This window comes from Letharia lupina (genome assembly GCF_014066315.1).
Source record: "Letharia lupina isolate WasteWater1 chromosome Unknown contig_7, whole genome shotgun sequence".
NCBI lineage: Eukaryota > Fungi > Ascomycota > Lecanoromycetes > Lecanorales > Parmeliaceae > Letharia > Letharia lupina.
Genome location: NW_023502976.1, coordinates 955,330 through 963,756, shown reverse-complemented (window position 1 = coordinate 963,756; position 8,427 = coordinate 955,330).

Here is an 8,427-nt window from a genome sequence, read left to right as displayed (position 1 = left end):
TACTATAATAGAGAAATAGCTCGTTACTTATACGATCGAGAAGGTAAATAAAATTATAATTTTTATATAAAACGATCTATTTATTAGAGTATCTAAAAATAAAGAGAATATTATTTATTAAAATTATATAAAGTTCTTATAAAGTATAAAGCTCTATCTTATTTAAAGTATAAAATTAAGTAAAATAATATCGACTTAATTTCTTATACTTTAAATCGAATATATCTATATTTTCACGAATTTAGTTTCTATAATTACGCGAAATTAATACTCTAATAAAAATATTATATTAATTCTAATAGCGAAGATAGTGCTATTAATAGTAAGCTAGCCTAAATTATTCTTTTTAATTCTCTTATTAATATTACTAGTTAACTAGATAAATAAATAAAAATTAATCTATTTAACGAGTATCTTAATAATAAAATAAAAATTATATTCTAGAAGTAATATAATTCTATATTTAACTTTAACTATCTCTTTAGATATATTTCTCTTAATACTCAATTTTTTAAGAATATTAAGAAGGCCTTCTATTTATTATTTAATATCTATTAGAATAATTATTACTCGATTAAGTATTTTATAAAAGACTTATATAAATACGCTAGTGCGTTATAAGAGAGCTTTATATAGCGAAATCTTAATCGATTATATATTAAACTAGCTTTATATCTACTTTTTAATAAAATAAATAAGATAAATAAGATTATTAATAAGTATAATAAATAGTTATTCGATAATTCTCTTAAGAATAAGATCTCGTTAAAGAAAAAAAGATAATTAAATTAAGAATTAAATAATATAACTATAAATAAGATCGATAATACGCGAGATTTCTATAAGAATATAATAGACGAATAGCGAATAAATACTTTTCGAGATCTTTTTAAAGATCTAAAGACTTATTATAAATACTCGAATTTAACTTCGAAGACCTTATTTTTTAATATCTATTATTCGATTATTTAGAGTATTAATACTTAATAATAATCTTAAATTAAGTACTTTAAGTATATATAACTAATTATTTTATATTATAGCTATATTCGAAGCTATATAATACTATTAGCGAATCTTACTATTATTATTAATAGATCTATTAAATTTAGCTATATAATATTATTATAAAGAAAACTACTACGCACCTCATATTAAGCTATTTAATATCGAAATAAGATTTCTACGCTTATAAATTAGAAGGCCTCGACTAATTAGAGAGCTTTATTTAATTCTTTATTAACTTTAAATTCGACTTTTTTTTAGTCTTATAATTATACTAATTAGTTATATTATTACTATTTAATTATTTCTTTATTAATTCTCTTTATTATTAAAATCTCTAATATCTATAAATATATATTATTAATAATATATTAATAAGATATTTAGAGTATAATATCATCGTTACTATTATCGTTAAAAAAAGATACTCTTAGAGATATATTAAAAAAAGTATATTAAACTATATTATTTCTTTAACTAGCCATTTATCTAATTTCTAAAATTATTTATATATATTATCTCTATCTATCTTTATACTAACTCTCTATTTATTCGCTATTATTAATATATCGATTAATAAAGATCTACTATCTACTTACTTCTATTTCTTTATATTAAATATAATTCTAATATTAGAACTCTTTCGCTTATAAAGTATTATTATAGTTTTTATAACTAAATTAATCTTCTTAATTCTATTCTCTTATACTTTTATTTTCATAATCTTTTATCTATTTACTTTCGCTATAATTTTTATATCTCTTATCTTTACCTCTTTCGTCTTATTTATTATACGAATTTTTATTTACTTAATTACTTCTTTAGCTATTAAGACTTCTATCTTTCTCTTATTAATCTTAATCTACTTTTTTTTCTTCGCCCGCTTAATATTTAACCTCTTATTAATTATAGTTATTCTCTCAAATTAATATCTAATAAGAGAATAAAGTTTAAATTTATACTTATTTATTTAGTATAGATCTTATCTTATTACTAACGCTAAGAAATTATTAATAATAATAATAACATCGACTTATCTAGTCTATTTCTATATAATATTTATATTTAAAAAGATATTTAACTCGATAATATTAGTAATATTAGTTCTACTATATTTTTATTTATATTTCTCTTAATCTTATTTAAGTAATCTCTTATATATATTAATTATTCTTATATTCGATATATAGTTTTTTATACTTATCGAGTCTTTAAATTATATATTTAAGATTTTTATAAATATAATTTTTTTATAATAATTATAGTATTTAATTAAATAGATCGCTATAATTAATTTAATCTTATCGAAATACTCTAGAAAAAATTCTTAAATATAATTACTCTAAAGTCGATTAAGAATAATATATTATTCTTTTAATATATTTACTCGCTTTCTAACTTATATTCTTTCTATCTCTATTATAAAAATAATTAAATTCTTAAATAATAGATTAATTAGATTATTCTCGATAAATTATACGAAGTTATTATATAGATTTAATACGCGAGCTATATAATTAGCTCGCTACTATATATTTAAGAGAGAATAAATATCTTTAGATAATAATTATTATATAATAAGGCGTATATTAAGATTATTAATATTTATATTAAAAGTATTTATAATAATAAGAAGTTTAACTATTAAATTTAGTCTCTTAAATTTAATAGCTATAATTTTTAACTTCTCTTTATTTATTTTACTATTATAAGTATAAAAGAGTTTTTTTATCTCTCTTTTTATTTAATTTATATTAAGATACTATCAAGTTAACTAATTAATAATATTATAATCGAGTATAATATAATTAATATATAAAATTATCTTAATAGATATATAACCCAATAGTTATATTAAAAAATAAAGATTTTTAAATAAGCTCGATTTATACTATAGAGACTTAATATTAAATATAATATTCTCGCGATTAATAAGAGTCTTTATAATCTCGATAAGCGTATTATTTATAAAACTAATATATAATTAATAGATATTTAATATCTAATTATCTAATATAATTAAGATTTTAAACTATAATACGTTAAGAGTTAATATCTTTATTTTATAAAGTTTACTATAATTAAGATGAAAGCTATCGCTTTATTATTATATTATATATATCTTATTAATAATAATAAGACTAAGTCGCGAGATAAATCTTATATTCTTTATAATAATTATATAAAAGTTTTTATTATTTATAAAGATCTCGAGACTAATAAGAATATATATATAAATATCGCTAGCGATATTATATAGATTTTTATTTTTATTAATTTAAGTATTTAGAATAAAGACGTTAATATTAAATAATATATTAATCTTTAATTACTAATTTAACTTTAATATATTAAGTAAATATATAAGAATCGCTATATTACTCGATTTTAATAGAGATAGAGAATAAAAAATAAGACTCTTTTTAAAGCCCGTTTTCGCTATTAGAATAGCGTCTTTATTATTAAATAAATAGCGAATTATATATATCTATTTCTTTTTAAGTCTATTTTTAATCTTATTAAGATTTATCTATTATTATTAACTTTATAAAATAATTAGAGTATAATATTACTCGCTCTCTATATTAATTATATATTTTAAGATATAAGCTATAGCGTAATTAATTTCTACTATTATATTAGAGATAAAATAATAAATATTAGAATTTAAAGTAATATAAGAGAGAGTATTAATATTATTAGCGATATATAAGTCGTTATTAAAACTATTATAACTACTTAACTCTTTCGCGCTTATATAATATTTAAAATTTTATTTATCTATAAACGAAGAAGAGTTTATATCGTTATTTATAATTTAAGATTATATATAAATATTAAAATATTCTTCTCTCTACTTTTATACTCGAATATTAAATATATAACTTTTTTTCTTTTCTCTAGAACTAATTTATTAAATATCTTAAAACTTTATATTTATTAGAAGAAAGAATATTCTTATAAATTATAAAGAGATTAGTATATATAGTTCGAAGATATCTCGCTATCGTCGTTAAAGAGAAAATCGTATATCTAAACGTCTCTTATAATCTTTTTATTCGCTTTAATTTATTTTAAACATATTAAGCGCGTTAAAATTATTTAAAATATATATTTTATACTCTCTCTAACTTCTAAATAATATATTTTCGAGTTAATAGATTTATATATAGAGAAGATAACTTTAATACTCGATTTTTATTAGATAATAATATAATTAAATTTATAATCTAATTATTATACTTAACTCATTATATAATCTTTTAATAATATTAAATATAATACGCTATTATCTAAAATTTAATTATCGAAGAGTAATTAATTAAAGATAAATACTATAATTATTAATAAAGAATATATATTCGAATAAGTTTATATAATAATAACGAGCTATTTAATTATAATAAAAAGTTTATATACTTATTTAGCGACCTCGAAAGATCTATTACTCTTTTAATTAATATTAAAAGACTATATAATAATAGTTAGAAAAATAAAGGAAGTCGCGATTTTTCGATAACGAGGTGATTATTACGGTGAGTCTATATAAATTAACGATTTATATAGCGATTTAAGGGTTTTATACTTAGACTCTAAGAGAGAGATATACCGTAATAAGCTTGCGATATAATTGATTCCCGAAGCGAGGCACGAGTGTAGGGCTGGCTATAGGTACCCCGGCTAGCCGTGAGTCTGAATTACTGAGACTAAAAAACCATTGCAGATAACGTACATGGTCAAGCATCCTCCAGCCCATTGCACGATTCACCCATCTTTATAGGCGTCTGAAGCAGCTGGGGGTCCCAGTGTGTACACCTGCCCACCCCCCCCCTTCTCTCTTTCTCTTCTCGCCTTTTCCCTTCTCATCTCTGCACTGCCTGACCACGCATCGAGGATTCAATGAGCGACCTTTAGTGAAGTGATGAAGATGACCAAGGAGATGATGCAGGAACGTCTTGACTCGACGCGATCAACTAGCGCGCAAGCCTTTATGCAGCCATTGAGAGTGTGGGAGGGGGAGTGGGGGGGAGCGCATCAGCCGTTCAGGCGGCATGGCGTGGGCAGGGGACCCTGGTGCAAAAGGTGCTTAAAACGGCGTCCAAGTATGCCGCAAACGGCTACCTTTTTACCCTGATCCAGTTTAAGCCCACCATACTCTCTAGAATTTCTGAGATGCCAGCGTGAATTTCTGGGATGCCAGCGTGAATATCGGCCGTGGAATTCGAAAAACTTCTTGGGCGAAGTAGAGATGGTCGTTTCGGAAATCCTATACAACAGTCGTGAAGTTCCGTATAACTCAAGGTAGAGGAACTGTTAAATAAGAGGTCTGGTTCGATTAAGACTTCGAAAGATATATAAATATTAAGAAATCTAATATCGCGTTATATATATTTAATAATACGAATAATCTATAGAATAGCGATATTAAGTAAAATAAATAGAAATAAAGTAAATAAAAGTAGAATAGAATAGAAGTAGAAAGATAGAAAAGAAAGTATATATATTTAACTCTAAAAATAAAGCTCTTATTTTAATTATTAATTATATAAAACTTTTAAAATATAAATAGTTAGAGAATAAAGCTAGTATTAATAAAGATAGTTTTATAAAATATAGTAAAAGATAGTATTATAAAAAGTAATATTATAAAAGCTAGTATTATAGAAGCTAGTAGTAATAGAAATTAACGAAGAAATAGATTCTAAGTAGTAATAATTTATAAGATAAACGTTTCTAGAATATAGTTTATTATTATAATTTACGAGTAATTAGATTTATAAATCGTTAAGACTTTATAACTTATATTCTTAAGTCGTAAAGTAGTTATAAATCTTTTATATTTTATATCTAAGCTAAAATAAGTTAAGTATTAAATTTAAAATCTATACTCTAAAAGCTTCTAAAACTCTAGACGTAGATTAAATATTTTCTACGAGCTATATTTACTCTATATATCTTTTACTTAAATTAAATTATATACTTTAAGTATTAAATATAAAATTTATTATATCTTTAATATCTAATAAGATTTATATATAAATTAGAAATTTCTTCGATTATAGTTAATTATATTATACTCTTCTAATTTTAAATCTATATATACGTATAATAGTTTATACTATTATAACGATTTTTAATTAACTTATAAGCTATTACTTCTTAAGAAATAACTTATTACTCTTTTTAATAGTATTAATATACTTTAAAATACTTTAATTCTTTTCTATAAGCTCTCGATAAAGATTCTTATAGTAACTTAATAGTCGTTTTATAGTCTTATAATATATTTATATTATTTTATTAATCGCTATAATATTTCGCTATTATAATAAAGAATTTTTATAATAAAATAGTTAAGAATAAAGAATATTTAGAATATAAATATAAGACGATATAGCTATAGTAAAGATAATAATAATAAATAAAATAAATAAAATAAATAAAATAAATAAAATAAATAAAATAAATAAAATAAATAAAATAAATAAATAAAGTTAACTTTACTTAAGAATATTAGAAAAGAAATATAATATTAATATTTAATAATAATAGAAGTAAAGAGTATTATACTTCTATTTATATTATTAGAAAAGAGACTTATAGATTCTAAGCGAGAGAATTCTAAATTACTTAATTTATATATATTTAATATATACTTAACGAAGTCTTAGCGAATAAGCTTAAGTAAGCGATTCTTTTAAGTTTTCTTTATTTTTTCAAAAATTAGTTTTACTTACGCTGCGTATTAGAATTAATATAGATATAATATTAATATAAATAAGATTAAACTAAAATAATAAGACTATCGAATTATATATATAAGAAGAAGATATAATATAATAGAAGATATCTTCGCTAAGATACTAGGTTATAGAACTAAATAATATATTAAGAGTACGCTCGTAATACTATCTCTCTCTCTTAAATAGTCATAGTCTTTATAGCTAATAGATTAAAGATATAAGTCTATTACTTATCTTATATCTTTAAATATTTATAGTCTCTATAGATCTTAATTAAAGAAGATTTATCTAGAGTTTTTTAGAGAATTAGAAGATATAGAATATATCTTATCTATATATCTATAAGACTCTTTAAATCTTTCTCTAATATTCTTATTATAGTCTTTCGAAAGAATCATCGCTCGCTAAAATTTATAAAAATAAAGACTTTTAATGTGATGTATCAGATTAAATTAGTACTTTTCTTCGATAGCGACTACGATAGCGATATCGCGTTTTAAAGACTTCGCTAGCGCGTCGTTAATAGCACTTTATCGTAGCGTTAAGAAACTTTTAATTTAACGAAGATTTATAAAGAATTAAATAAATAATAATCGAAAAAGAGTTTGCTATACGATAGTCATCTAATTTTATATTTATAATAAAAAAGAAATTAATAAAATAATTTAATTTAATTAGTCGAGATCTTTCGAATTAAATTAAGTCGTAAGCGCTAAGATCTTAAATTAATATTAAATAATCTAATATAAGTTTCTCTATAAGATATTATATAGACGATATCGATAGAGGCTATTAACGGCGATAGTGAGGTCCATAAATAACGTATAATAGCTTCGAAAGATCTTTAGATATATAAAAATAAGGGGAGTTTATTTAATGAATTTAATATAAGGTTATTATTAAGTAATAAAGGCCTAAGAAATTAATTTGCGAATATAAAAAATGAGACTATTCTAAAAACATTAAATGGTTTTAATTCGTTTAGAAATGCGATATTCGAGATATTATCGAGCCGTATACTAGTCTTAACTATATTATTTTTACGTTTTTATAAGTATTCTAATTTATAATACTATCGATTATAGAAAGCTCTAGCAATTAAGCTCGTATACTTTATCGAAATCTATATCGAGTTCGAAGTATTTATTATACTTTTATATATAAGCTTAATTCTTATCTATAAGATTCTCTATCTTAGTAAGACTTAAACTCTATATATTAAAAGTAAAGCGAGTTATAATCGAGATACTCTTCTTTACGTTAGCCTCGGCCTTTACTTTTATATATTACTCCGCGAATCTTTCAACCTTCTTTTCGATAAATCTCTTAATAGATTATTAATATTAAAGCTATATTTTTATAATACGTTTCTTTAATTTAGATATAGTTTAATTTCTTATTAATAGATTAATTAAGTTATATAAACGAAGTTTCGATTTCTTTTATATATCGTTTATTAGACTATTATTTCTAAGAAGATTAAGACTATTATTCTTAAAATTATATTTAATATATTTAATAAGATTATTATAGAATTTAAGAAATAATTAACTTTCTTAGCTTATTTTATTATAAGTATATTAATAAATTCTCTTAAGAACGAATAAGAGTATTTTATATATATTACTTAAATAATCTAAAAGATTATTAACTATAGAGTATAAGCGATATCGTCGTT